We start from the raw sequence: 17,344 nt of genomic DNA, 5'->3' as shown, positions 1-17,344 counted from the left end.
AAGCCTACATCTGGCTTGACTCTGAGCAAAGATCACGCCTTGGAATCAATTAGGGTAATTACAAACTAGTGGTGCACAAGGGCACATCTGTGGTTAATTGAGTAACACAAGTTAATCAACCTTTCTGAGTAATAAGTATGTAGAAAATCAAAATCCCTGGTGTCCATTTGTGCTTTGTCTTAAGCCCTGCTACTTCAAATCTGGTCTGGCTCTTTTATGGATATGAAAGAGAAAATGTTTGAAGGAGGAGAATGAACAACACAGGATGATTTTTCTGGCATAAGAGGCCCTTAGAAGGGTCCACTTCCCATCACCACTAAACATTTTCTGTCTCAGAAGAGTGTCTTTGTGCTCTAGTAAGATAGCAAAACAAAATTAATCAACCAAAAGCAGCTAATCTAGAAAGTGTATTGGTCAGTAAGCTAAATATGAGTTTTGATCCCAAACCCTAGCTCTTAGAAGTTTTTACAAGAATGCTGATTTATTATCACTCCCCTGCTGAAGATACATTCTAAAAACTAAGTTTAAAAAATAATACTTAAACGTTAACTTAGGTGAGCACTCCCTTTTGTTTCCAGGATATTTCGAGAGGCACAGTCCATAGAGTTCTTGCTAACGTAAGAGAGCAGAAAATGCAACTCGTGATGGAATCCAGCCATCTCCACACATGGCATTTCAGAGTCACTCTCCAATGTGTCTGATTTTCTTGAGGACAGCTTTGTTACAGAAATAATAGCCAAAAACTATTTCTACTGGCCATGGGGGAGGGAAGCTAAGAGCTAATTATGAGTTTGGGTTAAACCATCAAAGTGTATAGATTTTTACCCAGCAACACAATTTCTAATAAACTACTTGGGGAGTGAGCTCCTGGTGTCTATGGAAAGTCTACCTTCTAATTGTTATTTGAAGCACTGGGCAAATAACCCAGAACTATTTTAAAGAACCCAAACAGCTCACATCCTTCACCTGCTGGGTATGCTTCTAACAAATTGGCATTAGCACACACCTTCCTCTGAATGGAAGAGAACAAAGAAAAAGAACAAATGAGATATAAAACTGAAAACAAAAATGCCCTAGGGTTGTTCTGAACTCCAACAGCTCAGCCTAGGTGAATGGTGCTTCATCAGCACAGTGGGAAGTTCCCAGACACACAGGTCCCTAGAAAATGCCTCTGATGTGGCTCTAATCAAACTAAACAAGAATTTTAAAGAGAGGATGGAAAAAAAAAGTGGCATGTCTTTGTGGGAAGAATATTACTTGCCCTGCCCACTCTGGAATCAGCACTCTGGCACCACATAACTGTCTGGAGTGTTCTCTTCCAGCAAAACAAGACTGGAATTATTTACGATTTCATCGTGTCACATAACATGAGGCTACGATGCATAATCACAAAAAGACGCCTCAGGTGACACAGATGGTAGCCCCAATTGTTTAAGAAAAAAAATCCTGATCGCAAGCTTTGCATTAAAACTGCTCTGAAAAATGAAATCATCATAAGAAGAAAATAGAACTTTGATTGAATAATAATTCTAAGTAAATGTCAATTTTCCCCACATCCAGATTCACCCTTGCCATTAAAGATGGCTTCTGAATAAAATAAGAAGGAGGTCCTTTCTTGTTTCACATGAATAGAGATTAAGCACTGTATGATCTTTTAAGAATCAAGACTTCCTGCAGGGTATAGAAGAGGTCATATTTTCGAAAATCGGGGTACATGTATGTGCAGCTTATAAACGTGCCATCATAGTCTTCATATATGCACTGTTTCTAAGTGTTCAGTCTCTCAGCTATGCGGGAAACAGAGGCCAACAAGCTAATACAGAAACAGGGACAAGAAGATGCTGACTTCAGCTTAAGGATATTTTCTCATTTTTTTCATGGCCTACATGGAAGTGTTAGCGTATATAAAAATAACAGATACATAGAGCATTTGAACAACCTTTTCTGAAATGTTGATGGTTGTGATCTCATGCTGAGAATGTCATTTGTATAACCTTAATATTTAAGATGTCTCTGCAACTCTTTAGTTTCGTGCCCTTTATATTCAACAATACACAGATGACAGTGAAAATATCAAATACAGCTATCATGTTTGATACATAACCCAGGGTCCTTCTAAACCCTGGGTTCAGATGGATATAACCTTGCATTCACTGCTACAGGCTTCCTGGGCAGGTCTTATCTCTGGGTCTGGCCCTGCCCTTTGCAAACCCATCGTAGCCTCTCTGTTATTCTCTTTCTGTCTGTCTGCTTCTAGAGAGCTAAGCCAAAGATTTCTCTTTTGTGTGTTTTTTTTAGGTTTTGTTGCCTGCCATTCCCAGTCTGCCCCCTCTCTCATATTATCCATAAGCTATTTCGGCATCTTGCTGTCTTCCCTCCCTCGTGCATGACTTGCCTTGTGAAGCTCACTTACAGCTCTACATTCTCCATGCGAGTTGACAGTCTGAGCTGTAGGATTTCATTTTTAGTGAGCATTGTTGTACTTGATGTCCCTTCTGAAGTAAATAGAGCCCTGAAGTTTCTGGGGGAAAAATGGAGCCTTGTGAGTAATGGTAGAATGTTTAAAGGAGATTAATGAACTAGTCCTGCCCAGGAATTCTTCCCCAACTATACCCAGAGTGAAAAGTTGGCAGCCATGACCTGTTCAATTGATTCATTTTTCACCACGTTGAAGGGCAGTCTTGGAAAGGGGAATAATGCTTAATAACCCCTGTGGATTTCCAAGCTATTTTTGTACCCCCAAGCACAGCCAGGGCCTCTTTTCTCACCTATTGCCATCAATAATTATTTGTCAGAAAGCTTACAAGGCAGCAGAATGTCCCATGTACAGACAGCTTTCATTTCTGCATCTCAAAATAATATCTTTAGTATTGTGAGCGGTCATCATGGTGTAAGGTGGGACTGTTATTTCAGTCTTCCTCCACATGAAGACTCTCTCCTGTATGTCTCTGGTGTGTATGGCTGGCTCCATACTCCCACTGAGTTATCATGTATGCAAAAGTGGTTCCTGAGAGCGTTAACGATATCCATAATTTTTTTTAGCTGAAAGGGCTTTCCCCAGAGGCTAAATTTATAATCTAATAACATCATTTTACATCTCCCTAAACAGGCTTTCAGAAAGAGATGTTTCTGAAGCCAAATCTACAATTTATGCATAATTCTACACCATTAGTAATGGAGAATGACTCTAACACAACCCCTGAGTTGTCATCTACAAGGCCATGTCCTCATGTACCAGCTTTGACTCATAATGAATTATACTCACATCCATATCTATTTAGTAGCACCACAATTCTAGCTTGCTAATAATTGGAAATACATCAATGAAGAGTTCTGAGAGATCTATATAGACCATTCATATTATTCCTTGCATTTCTCTCCTATCAAGAGGATAGTGTTTTTACAGCAGGCAAAAACAACAAATGACTCTGCAACAGTAATTTAGCAGTGCTCAGTTACTGACTGAAAGCAGCTCATTCAGGGATTGTGCCAGTGCTGAAGAGAGATGAGAACTCCTGATGACTGCTGCAGTCAGCATTTTGACTCTTCTTTACAGATGGTGATGAAGGTCTTCCTACATCCTGAGGCACATCGCCAATGCTTTATGGGAAGAATTCTTCCAGATGTCTATGAAATGATTTTCTTATTTAGGAATCCTTGGCAAGGATGTGGTAAAGTCCAAGGGCTTCACTGTGTTTTACTTTGCCTGCCTTGTCAAATTCCGTCAAAGTTGAATATTATCATGCTTTGCAACTTCTTGAGTATTCTGTATCATAGAGAGCCTCGTGCATAATGGTAGAAGACTTTAAGGAGATTGATAAATTATTACTACAAAAAAAATTCCTTCTCCAAAGGCCATCATGGTGAAGGGGTAGAATGCTTGCTCTTTCCCTAACTTGATTTATAAGAGACTCCACAGTACCAATTAATGGCAGCCCAAAAGATGTAAGTGAACATATGTAAAAGCCAGAAATCACAAAAATGCAGTAGGTTTTAAGGTTAGTCTAAGGTTCCTTAACCCTTGAGGGTCTGTCAGGACTGACCTACCTGTAGGGAATTGCTCTCTGGATAACTTTGAGAGGAAGTGAACTTGGGCAAGGCAATTTCGGAGTGAGGACATTTGCTTTGTCATGAATAGGCTTCACCTTCTCAGCTCCTAAGTGTTCATATTTTGGTAGAGGATATCATATGTGTCTATCTCTGAAAATTTCTGTCATCATTCCTTTTATAATGTGCTTAACAATTTAGGATTCTGCCTAGTTCTGACTTTAAAAGAACCATATTATTGAACAAAAATGATAAAACATTAATATTTTAACAATCCTTCATAGATATATAGAACCATACATTATGGTATAGATAAACATAGCAGAACATTCACCAAGGGACAGAGTAATGGGTAAGTTTATTAAACAAGATCCTATTTGCACATAAAAACAATAAGTAAAAATTCTTAAGCCTTTATTCCATGCCAGGCATGGTTCAAAGTATTCTACATGTATTCACACATTTAATACCCATAACAAAACTTATGAGGTATAGGATGTTTTCCACATTTATAGGTAAGAAAACTGAGCCAAATTGTAGGTTAGTATTTTGATCAAGATCAAACTGTTAGTAAATGGAAAAGATGGGGTTAAAAGCCAAGCAGTCTAGCTTTGGAGCATGCTACCTGAACCATTATTTTATACTGCCTATGGTCAACATAGGCAGTATAAAATAGCAAAGCAGTATAACTGCTTTGCTTTAACAGAGGTATTGCTGGACTACGTTTACCAGTGACCATGGGTGTTACCAGCTATATTGTGGCAATAATGCTGCATAATAGACCACCCAAAACTTCAGTAGCATGTAAAAATTAGCATCGATTCTTAACATCACTGATCATCAGAGAACTACAAATCAAAACCACAATGAGATACCATCTCACACCAGTCAGAATGGCAATTATTAAAAAGTCAGGAAACAATAGATGCTGATGAGGCTGTGGAGAAATAGGAACACTTTTATGATGTTAGTGGGAGGGTAAACTAGTTCAACCTTTGTGGAAGACAATATGGCGATTCCTCAAGGATCTAGAACCAGAAATACTATTTGACCCAGCAATCCCATTACTGGGTATATACCCAAAGGAATATAAGTCATTCTACTATAAAGACACATGCACATGTATGTTTATTGCAGCACTATTTACAATAGCAAAGACATTGAACTAACCTAAATGCCCATTATTGATAGACTGGATAAAGAAAATGTTGCACATTTACACCATGGAATACTACACAGCCAGAAAAAGGAATGAGATCATGTCCTTTGCAGGGATATGGATGAAGCTGGAAGCCATCATCCTCAGCAAACTAACACAGGAACAGAAAACCAAACACCACATGTTCTCACTCATAAGTGGGAGTTGAATATTGAGAACACATGGACTCAGAGAGGGGAACACCATACACCAGGGCTTGTTGGGAGGTGGGGGATAGGGGGAGGGAACTTAGAGGATGGGTCAATAGGTAAAAAAAAAAATAAAGAAAAAATGAGCATTTATTTATCATGCATCAGTGAGATGTGGCTGATCTATACTAGGCTTGGCTGGCTTTGGCTGAGCTCATTCATCCTCTGCAGAGTGGTTCTGCTCCATATGCCTCACCACCATTTTTTGCTTGAATCTTGTTTGCCAACGTTCCATTGCCCAGTGCAAGCCACATGGTAGAGGTCAAGAGTCAGAGTTGAAGGGCTCTATGAAAGGTATGGGAAATGGCAATGAGTATGGGTACAGGAAGAAGTAAAGAATTGGGTGATTATTTCAATCGAGTTTAATTGGTTACAAGGAAAGTGAATTGGGTTGGGAGCTAAATTTTATTCTACTCCATTCATTTTTTTCAGTAAACCCCCTTCAGTTTCATATACAAGCACCACCTTTACATCTTAGGGATATCAAGATAAAATTCAGGGTTGCTTCTTCAAAAAGACTTGCAATCTTATGGGTAAGATAAACAAGTCAACAGTTACAACACACCATAGTATTGCAAATAGCATTACGAGAGCAAAAAGCAGAGTTCCAAAAAAGGTTGTATTTAAGCTGAGGAAAAGTGAAAGGTTTGGGATGACTCCCTCAAGACATTGTGCTGAATCCTGAAGTGTAGATGGTTTAGATTAGAGACTGAGAATAGCAAATGTGCCTAAAGCACTTATTAGATGCAGCAGGATGTCAAGAGATGAAGATATGAAAGTCAGACCATAAAGGGATGTGTATATCACTCTAAACAGCCCAAAATATATCCTAAAAGCAATGGGAGGCTATGAAAGATTTTAAGCAAATGACCAAATTTTGTATAAAAAGTATACACAATGACTGACAATTTTCTGATGCATACTTAAATAAGAAGGTAAGTGGTATTATACAGAGGAAAGCCTTCTTTAATATGTCTTCATTTTTATATCCCCAAAGACTCTTTCTTTTTGATGTCTCAGAGTAGCATCAACCCCCGAAGGACTGATTCACATTTAATAATCAATAATATGTGAGATATATACCAAAGGGTTGATTTACTTGTACGCACTGAGAAATATCACTTTCACACAAACCACAAATATTTGAGTCAGAAAGGTTGGTACATTGACTCTCAGTGGCCAAATTATGTGGTCATGCAGTGATCATAATAAAAGCCTGTTTTATTAATTTACTGTGAAATATTCTGGTGATAAGAACCACGAAACAGAAGGGAGGCAGACTTGGGAATCTGATTTCTTGATGAGCATGAAATCAAAATAATGACAAGTAGATAAATTAAATGTTTAATGGTAACAGACAAGGATATCTGAGGTTTTCATCTCACAATAGAGTTGGTCTTTTCATTCAGATTAGGAAAATTTGAGAATTCCTGGCTCCAAATCCATGATCTAGGCTTGCCAGTGGGACATAAATAACTTGATGTCCAATGACAAGGGTACCCTCTCCATTTCATGATCATTACCACTTCCTCAAATACATGGCCCCTTTTACTTTTTATTTCCATGGTTGACTGATGCCCCTTCTGTGTGGCATCGTTTATCTTTAAATATGTTAATACCAGAAGCCATTGGCCTACTCTGAGTCTACTGATCTATAATCTAATATTGATTTTATCATTTATTTCCAATAGAAACAATTATTTCCTTCATTGTAATATTCCTAGTGGGCTCCTTATTGCAGTCCCTTAAAATTTAACAACACGGACCCTAGAATGAGCTGTCTATAGCTATTATATAAACACACATATGCAGTCAAGTGAAAAAAAAAGAAAACAGACATTTTTGGTTATTTAATGATGGTACTCCTCTAGTGAGTTTTGACCTGCAATAAAAGTGCATATTTTCTCTAAGTTTTTTAGACCAATATATCCATGAACACATGCCTTTAATCCTTATGAAATTTTAACTTCAGGTCTTTCTAATTATATAGTAAAGGGCAACAGATCCTTCCAGTTAATCTTTGAAACAGAAAAATAAAGAATTTGTTTTTTCTCTGATTTCCCATTCTTTTTTCTTATGTTCTTTATTACCATAATCAAAATATTTGAGCGAAATAGAATTTTTTGTTTATGGATGACTATCTTTTGTTAATGTTGAGAAACCCTTCTGACACCTAAATAATACTTTGATTACAGTATTCCTGTTTTCTGGTAACAAATTAAGGAACCGAAACCATTACTCTCCAAATTACACACTGATATTGGGTGTATATGGCTTTAACTATGTTGAGGCAACATAAGCAATTAAAATTAGGTATTGCATGCACCCACGATACATGAGTTAGGCAGAAAGTCAGAAAAGGTTAACACCCGTGTAGAAATATTGCTACTTTGGTTTCATTTCTGTTTTTTGTTGTGTTTTACATCTGAGTTAGGGATTGAAAGATGCAAGATTACCATTTTTAACAGAATGCTTTTGTTTACAAGTAGTAGAAACAACTCAAACAAGCTTAATTAACATAGATAATTTATTGCTTTCGAGATTGAGAAGAATTTCAGGTAGTGCTTTAATCACAGATCAAAAGAAAGTCCCAGGACATGCCTTTATTCTTTTTGCATTTCTCAACTTCTCTTCCTGGGTGTTTGCTTCATTCCTTGGAGGCTTCTCTCTCTTGATTCAAGATGAATGACAGTGGCTCCCCAAAAATCATACTTCTGCATTGCCATGAAGCAAAAGCAAAGAAGGACATTTCTACCACAGTCTCCAACTACATGCTCTGAGATTCACTCTCTGATTAAACCAGCTAAACAACAGGCCATCTGGGAACAAATATGGCTAGGGAGCCCACGTGCCATGACTGTTCCTAGCAAACATGTTCAGTTTCCTGTAGCACATGGTTGTCATGGGAGCAGGAAGGAGATGTCCATTAAAATCAGAGTAGTGTACCAAGAGAAAGGGAATAAATGTAGAGGTAAATAAATGACCTTACACTCTGCTTTTAATATCAAATATATGCATTAAAAATATTTCTGCCCAGAAATAAATCCACGCATTTGTGGTCAGTTGATTTTCAACAAAGGTGCCAAGAACCCACACAAAACATGGACAGTCTCTTCAATAAATGGTGCTGGGAAAACTGGATATGCACTTCCAGAAGAATAAAGCTAGACTCTTATCTCACACCATATACAAAAACCAACTGAAAGTGGATTAAAGACTTAAACACAGAACCTGAAACTATAAAACTGCTGGAAGAAAACATAGAGGAAAGTTCCATTGGTCTGAGAAATGACTTTTTATATGACTCCAAAAGCACAAACAACAAAAACAAAAATAGATAAATGAGGTTATGAAAAATAGTTTCTGCACAGCAAAGGAAACAATCAGCAGAGTGAAAAGACAACTTATGGAATGGGAGAAAGTATTTGCAAACCATACATCTGGTAAGTCATTAATACCTCAAGCAACTCAATAGAAAGAAAATAAATAAAGTGATTTAAAAATGGGCAAAGGACCAAGATAGATATTTCTCAAGAGAAGAAATATAATGGGCAAGAAATATATTTAAAAATTCTTGACATTACTTAACATCAGAGAAATGCAAAATAAAACCACAATGAGATATCACTTCACAACTATTTGAATGGCTGTTATAAAAAAGAGGAAAGATAACAAGTGCTGTCAAGGATTGGAGAAAAGGCGACCCTTGTACACAGTTGGTGGGAATGTAAATTTGTACTGTCATTATGGAAAACAGTAAGGAAGTCCCTCAAGAAATTAAAAATAGAGCTATAGTATGATCCAGCAAATCCACTACTGGGTATATATCAAAAGAAATGAAATCAACATGTTGAAGAGATACCTGCACTTCCACGTTTATTGCAACATTATTTATAATCGCAAAGATAAGGAATCTACCTAAATGTCCATCAATGGATGAATGAATAAAGAAAATGTGATATATAAATATAATGGAATACTCTTCTATCTTAAAAAGAAGGAAATCTTGTCATTTTTGACAACATGGATGATCCTGGAGATTAAGTGAAATAAACCAGGCACAGAAAAACAATTACTGAATTTCCTCACTTATATGTGAAATTTCAAAAAGTTAAACTGATAGAATGATGGTTACCAGGGGCTGGTGTGGAGTTGTAGGGACTTGGATGATTTTGATCTAAGGAGAATTTTGGTTAGATAGAAAGAAAAAGTTCAAGAGATCCACTGTAAAACATGGTGACTATAGTTAATAATAACATATTGCATTTCGAAAACTGTATTTTTCTGTTCTCACCATTAAAAAAATGATGTGTGTGATGTAATGCATATGCTAATGACTAGATTGAGCCATTCAACAATGTATACATATTTCAAAACATCATGTTGTACACAATATATATATACAGTTTTTACTTGTCAATTAATAAAATAAAATAGTTTTAAATTCCTATTCACAGTTAATATATTTAGGTAATATGAATAGGATACACACACCAAAAATATAATTTTAGTAGGGTTTTCAATTTAAAAAATCCCATTAATCTAGTATAAAAGGATTAATTAGATTGAAATTGTTAATATATACTTTCACCCACAGCAGAATGCCATAACCACTGCTTTCTGCCCTTAGGATATCTCCAAAGTACCACTGCTAATCGCGAGCAATTGAGACTGCTAAGTTCGGCTTCTCTTTCTAGGAAGCCACAAACTCACAAACTCCCTGTCCAGTTTGCTGTCTTCTGCCATTGCCCTTCTCCGTAACAGTGATATGGTGAATACTAAGGAGCCAGAAAGAGCATGAGCACATTACCAACAGGGAACAAATGGCTTCCCCAGCTCCGGGGTGCTGAGCTTGCAGCCCACTTGCGATATTGGGTCATTTAGAAACTAGAAAGCGAATAACACACGCAAATTGGAACATATATTTCTGCATTGTAATGTTCTCTGCCTGTTTGGTGTTTTCTCTATATTTTAACTTGTTTTACATTGGCTCTATATCTTACTTTTTTTCTAAAGAGCTACTAATTATCCTTTGGTAGCAACTAAACCAAATATCTGAATCTCCTTCTCCAGGGGTCTTTAAATCTGTTGTGTTTTTATTTGTTTCTATTTTCCAGGAAGCATTTATTCTATTTCAAGTGGTATAGAAACCTTACTGGCTTTTGTAAAAGTAAATATTTTATCCCCTTTCAAGATGAACTGCAATTTTCTACCAGCCTTGAGCGGTGAGAAAATGTAAAGATGTCCACCTTGCAGCATCTAGATTTAGATGAACTGAACCATCAAATTGTTCTGTGCATTTAATAAATTGTGCATTGGCAATGAATATTTCTCTAGTCAAGGTTGGTGTTATAGGAATTTAAGATACAGAAGCTCAGCAATAAAATGTATATATAACCAATGGCCTTGGAAAAGAATTGATTGAATGTGGGTTTAAAATAAGGTTTTATATGATCTTATGAGTGTTTTAATGAATTATTAGGTATTTTATTATAACAAAAATTTAACTTATATGCTAAATAGCCAAGGAAAGACATATTTGCTTCAGATTAATATTTCTATATAATGGAAATTAACTCACTTTCAGGAGCCCCTTTTTAAATGATTACCAGCTTGTACATAATAAAGGGTGAAAAACATATTGTGAGTTACAGTTAACTATTTGAACTAGTGAAATATTCTATTGCTTAATCATGACATAAAACTCTCTATCTGTAAGTATTTGTTGTAATCATAGTTGACTTCAGAGGAGTTGTTGATATTAAAAATACTTAATTTTATATATAAGGTGAATAGTTGATAAAAAGAAAAGGCAATAAATAAATGTAAAAGAAGCTTCATAGTACATTTTTGTAATAAATATTCAAATACTTTAGTTTTTCCTCTATGTCCTTCCAACTAAAACTGCTCTCAATATTTCTAACTCAAAATAGAAGGCATTGCCTCTTGCCTTGACTTTCTGACTTTACCTATTGATGAGGCAGTGGTGTGACCCTCATTTTTCTCCTGCAGGAATGACAGTCTCATTTCCCAGTTGCTGAATTACTGCTGGCAACTGATCTGCCTCAAAATTTCTTGAAGCCAGGGCTCCAAAATTTGAGGTGTATTGGGTGAGCTTAAAGCTCAGATGGCTGTTCCCCCAGACTTCTGATTTAGTCAGTCTAGGGTGGAGCCCAATATTCTGCCTTTCTAGCGAGCACCAAGGTGCTGCCAGTGCTACTGTTCTGGGAAGCACACTTTGGAAACCAAGGTCTTCAGCTGAAGACAGCTGCTCACCCAAGGTGACACTTCCCATCTGGCGCAGCTCAGATCCACTGTGGGTACATAAGCCAGGCCTCCTTGCCTCAAAGGGATAAAGCGAAAGGACTATCTCAGCTGCAGATCTCCCACTGAAACTGGCTGAGCCATTTGTTCTCATTGTTTGGCATTTCAACAATTCTCTCTGTCCAGTCCTATTTCCATTCTCCCCCCTTATAGGTGTTGATCCTGTGGGTGCAACGAGACCCGAATCAATCTGCTTAAAACATTTATCTAACATTTTAATGGCTGATCAGCATTTGTAGAAAGCCATCCAAACTTGTGTCTGTATTTTGTATTCTCCCCAATTCTAGGCTGATAAACTTCTTAGCTTCTACTGGCTGTGGAATGCTGCTACAGAAACGTGTAGAAATTCATAATGTGCTGATCAAAATGAGCCCCACATGGTGATACCAGAGTCCCTGTCCAGGTAGATTTCTCTCCTGCTCTTCACACTAATATCTTTTCAATTTTCTTCCTACTTCCTATTCCACCATTTCTTGACATACTGTCAGAAGATGGCCAGTTCATCTCTAGTTACCTAGTTACACAAACCAGATGCCAAAGTCATTACCCACCTCTTCTTTCCCCATATTCTCCAAACCTCGCCCAATATCAATTTCTGTTGATTCTACCTAGAAAATCTCTCTCCAATGTTTCCACATCTCTCCTTTCTAACTGTCCATTTAAACCCTAGGGCAGACAAATAACATTCATCACTTAGATAACATTAAAGCCTTCCTAACTAGATCCAGGTTTTTGTTACCACTAATCTGTTCTGTACTTTGGCAATGTCTCTAAAACAATAATCTGATTTTGTTTCTTCCTTTTAATGCATTCCTTTTATCCTCTTCTACTACAAATGTGCCCATGACCCACCCCCACTCTCTCTATATATATAAATTGATCTCTGGATAAAGTTCAAAATTCTCAATTTAAGGCCTGGCGCGGTGGCTCAAGCCTGTAATCCCAGCACTTTGGGAGGCCGAGGCAGGTGGATCACTTGAGGTCAGGAGTTCCAGACCAGCCTGACCAATATGGTGAAATCCCGTCTCTACTAAAAATTCAAAATTAGCCAGGCGTGGTGGCGTACGCCTGTAAGACCAGCTACTTGGGAGGCTGAGGCAGGAGAATCACTTGAACCTGGGAGGCGGACGTCGTAGTGAGCCGAGACCGTACCATTGCACTCCAGCCTGGGCAGCAAAAGCAAAACTCCATCTCAAAAAAAAAAAAAAAAAATCTCAATTTAGATTACAGTCCTGTTCATGATCCACTCCTTCTTCTATCTCTTATCTCATCTTATATCCCCACATACAATACAATATGCTCCCATTATGCTAAACAACTGGAATTTTCTGAGCCTTTGCATAAGCCACTCATTCAGAAAAATGTCCCTGGGTTACCCAGACTAAGACAACAAACAAATGATTTTATGGAAAGACACTTTAAAGTTTTATTTTCCTTGATAATAAATTAGATCCTGAGTGGCTGGTCATAAAATCCCTAGTGGAGAAACACTGTCTTAGATACAATCCTTTAATATAAAAACAAAGGCAAAGAATTATAGCATCTGGGGGGCCGGAATGGACTTTGAATAAAAGCAAGGCCAACTCCCTTATTTTCCAAATAAAGAAAATGTTTACTCAGAGAAGCTAAATGGAGTTGTTTGATGGATAGTAAAAGAGAACAAGATCAGAATGAGTGTGGGTAAAGTTGAAGGAAATCTATAAAATATTGAAGAACAAAAAAAAAAAAGGTGCTTATGGAGGTGTCACCATTAATTTTGAAACTCAATACAAATAAACCCAAAGTGTGTATGGTGGAGAGGGGGACAAACTAGGAGCACAGAATCCCACACTGATTTCCAAGGTTATCGTCTCTTTCAGAAGGCATTGTTGCCAGTGTTTCTTTATTGAGGGCAACAGAGACTTAGAATGAGGGGATTTACATATATCTTCATCTCTTTGAGTGTGCCAGTTGTAAATCGAACAGCTCATGTCTCAGGAAGAAAAGTATTTTATATTATTAATTGGTATACTCATGTGGAGCAAACACTCTCATCCACAACTAAATAATAAACAATGCCACGAGCAACCTCTAATATTTTCTATTCTGTTTTATTATATTCCAAACCATTAAGAAAAGGACTGGTTATGATCTGCTTAACTGTTTTCTCAGTCCAATAGTGGGTTGTAAGCAATAGTTTGAAAAGTAATGTGCTTGATTTCTCATTATTTGACCTCTGAATTTGTGGTCTTCTTTGTGTTCTTTTGTCCATAACATCAACGATGCTTTTTAAATAGCGCCAATATATTTTGCATTCTTGGTAAATTGCATTGGTCAATTAAGATTAAGCCATATAGCAGGAAAAGAGAATAGAATGTTTCTTACTCAGCTGAGACGGCCATAACAAAATACCATAAAGGAGGTGGTTTAAACAACAGATATTTTTCTTTTTCACAGTTCTGGAGGCTGGAGTCTGAGATCAGTGTGCCAACATGGTCCGGTTGTGAGAGCCCTCATCCTCGCTTGCAGGCGGCCTCCTTCTCGCTGTGTCCTCCCATGGCAAAGAGAGAGCGAGAGAGAGAAAACTTCCTGGGGTCTCTCCTTATAAGGGCACTGAGTTCTTCTCGAGCACCCCACTTTCGTGACTGTAAATAAACTTACTCATCATCTCAAAGCCCCATTTCCAAATACCATTAAACTGGGAGTTAAGGCTTCAACATATGAATTTTAGGGGGAACACAACAGTTCATGGCATGAGGTCAACCAGCATACTTCCATATGGAAAGGGCCTTCCAGTCCTGGAGGAAAAAGGGACCTGGAGAAAGACGAATTGAAAGGCAGCAAGGAGTGTTTCATCCTCAAAATCAAAATTCGAGAAGAGGTTGCTAGAAATACCTTTATAAATAGAGGAGAGTTTATTCCTTATTTTCATGTTAAAGTTTGTACAATTTCAAAAACCCTTGGAGAAGCAGCTTGACAACATAAGGTAGCTGCCACAAAGTATTAATGATGACATGATGTGATTAGGCAGAGAACAGATCCTGACATGGTGACCTCTCATGCTCCACAGCCAGGGACAACGTGAAAGAAATTCAGAAGTTTTTACGTGACACTCAGTGGGTGTTTGGTAGCTAGCTCAAAGTCAGACACTTTGACACCCCAGTGTCATGAATCCTGGCAATAACGGAAGTGTGTGTCCTGGGTAACAGAAGGAGATTTTCTTGCACACACAAAGGACATTTATACACTACACAGAAGATGTAACAAGGACAGAAGCCAAGGCCTGAAAGTAGGCAAGATTGATGACATCTCAACTGGAGGTACCCAGAAGTCAGTAGATAAGGACAACATAACATTATGTATGTTCTCATGGTGCCCAAACATCACCCAGAGACAGAAGCAGGAGAAGAGGATGGAGAGTGATATGATTTGGATATTTGTTTCCTCTAAATTTCATGTTGAAATGTGATTCCCAAATGTTGCAGGTGGGGCCTAGTGGGAGGTGTTGGATCATGAGGGTGAATCTCTCATGAATAGCTTGGCACCATCCGCTTGGTGCTGAGTGAGTTCTTGCTATATCAGACCCCAGGAGAGCTGGTTGTTTAAAAGAGCTAGGCACCTCCTCCCTTTCTCTCTTGCTGCTTCTTGTCATGTGACTGGCTGGCTTGCCTTCACCTTGCACCATGATTGTAAGCTTCCTGAGGCCTTCACCAGGAACAGATGCTGGCACCATGCTTCCTGTACAACCTGCAGAACCATGACCCAAACAAATTTCTTTTCTTTATAAATTAGCCAGTCTCAGGTATAGCAGAGACAAAGTCTCCAGTCCAGTTATTTAGCACAGAGATATTGAGACAGGCAGAAAGAAATTGTTGTTAAACTATAATAGGCTGCAATATATTTAATTACCAAGTTTGTAACTTAAAAATGTGACACTGTTATACTTCAATTTTCTTTTCTTTTCTTTTTTTTTTTTTTTGACGGAGTCTCGCTCTGTCGCCCAGGCTGAAGTGCCATGGTGTGATCTTGGCTCACTGCAAGCTCCACCTCCCGGGTTCACGCCATTCTCCTGCCTCAGGCTCCCAAGTAGCTGGGACTACAGGCGCCCGCCACCATGCCCAGCTAATTTTTTGTATTTTTTAGTAGAGACTGGGTTTCACCATGCTAGCTGGGATGGTTTTGATCTCCTGACCTCATGATCCTCCTGCCTCGGCCTCCCGAAGTGCTGAGACTACAGGCGTGAGCCACTGCGCCTGGCCCTGTTTTCTTTATATACTCCCTCTCCATTAGAATATTTTGTCCTGTCATTATAATTTAAGAAATGTATTAGGTGATTTCTAAAAATATAACTTGGGTTTTCATAAGACACTTGGGTAAAAAACTATGTGAATTTTGTGCTAATATTTTTAAAACCAAGTAATTAACTCTTCCCCTTACTCTAAAGATGATAATAGACTGATCTATATGCCACGTCTATATCATACTTGTTGCACAAAGTTTCACACAGTTATTTATTTATTTGAGACAGGGTCCGGCTTTGTCACCCAGGCTGGAGTGTAGTGGCACAATCTTGGCTCATGGCAACTTCTACCCTCCTGGGCTCATGTGATCCTCCTACCTCAGCCTGCCAGGTACCTGGGATCACAGGCATGCGCCACCATGTCTGGCCTTTTTTTGTTTTGTTTTGTTTTTTAGTAGTGACGGGGGTCTCACCATGTTGCCTAGGCTGGTATCAAACTCCTGAGCTCAAATGATCCACCCGCCTCAGCCTCTCAAAGTGCAGGGATGACAGACGTGAGCCACCACACCCAGCCACAGTTATTTATAAAACGAGTGTTCTTTGTACTGTTTTAAATAAATACTACACTTTTCTTGGAGTCCTCCAAAGTATGTGAAAAGAAACATGTATAGCAAAGGCTAAATCTGAGATAAACAGCCATTTCTGGATAAATCTGTAACTAAGAATAGGATAACCTTCATTGGCCACAGAGAATTGTAATACCATAATACTATAATTGTCATGCTATGCTTAGCTATTTTTAAGTGATTGTTGACTTTTACTGTGTACCTACCATATACTCATCACTGAGCTACGTAGGCTCTGAGAATACAGACTTAACTGGGCAAATTTTTGCCCTATCAAAGCTGGTTGCCTAATTCATGAAAGAAAATTAAACATTTACAAACAACAATGCCAGCTGTGGCATGTTTCGTGTGTTATAGGAGCAGCGGGGAGGGTCTTTTTAGTTCTGCAAGGGGGCTGCGTAGGGGAAATTGTGAGGGATAAAAGACAGCTCCCCAGGTGGCCTTGGACTGACCCAGTTCTCCCTCCTTTCTCACTTACAGTTCTCAGGAATATCTGTAGAATGTGCTGCGAATGTAGTATCATGAGACAGAGAGGGACTGACAGCCCCTGGTTCTGTTCCAGTCTCCCCTACTAGAAACAGGATGTCCTTCAGGCTTTAGAGCTCAATGAGCCCTATGGCCCAGGACATAAAACCCGGGGTGGGCTGCTTCCCTGGGTCCCTCGGCTGCGGTGCAAGTGGGGCACGTGCAGACCAGACTCCATCTGCACTAGACAGCTTTC

The sequence above is a fragment of the Nomascus leucogenys genome, chromosome 21 (assembly GCF_006542625.1).
Source record: "Nomascus leucogenys isolate Asia chromosome 21, Asia_NLE_v1, whole genome shotgun sequence".
NCBI lineage: Eukaryota > Metazoa > Chordata > Mammalia > Primates > Hylobatidae > Nomascus > Nomascus leucogenys.
Note: the sequence above shows the minus strand (reverse complement) of the source record.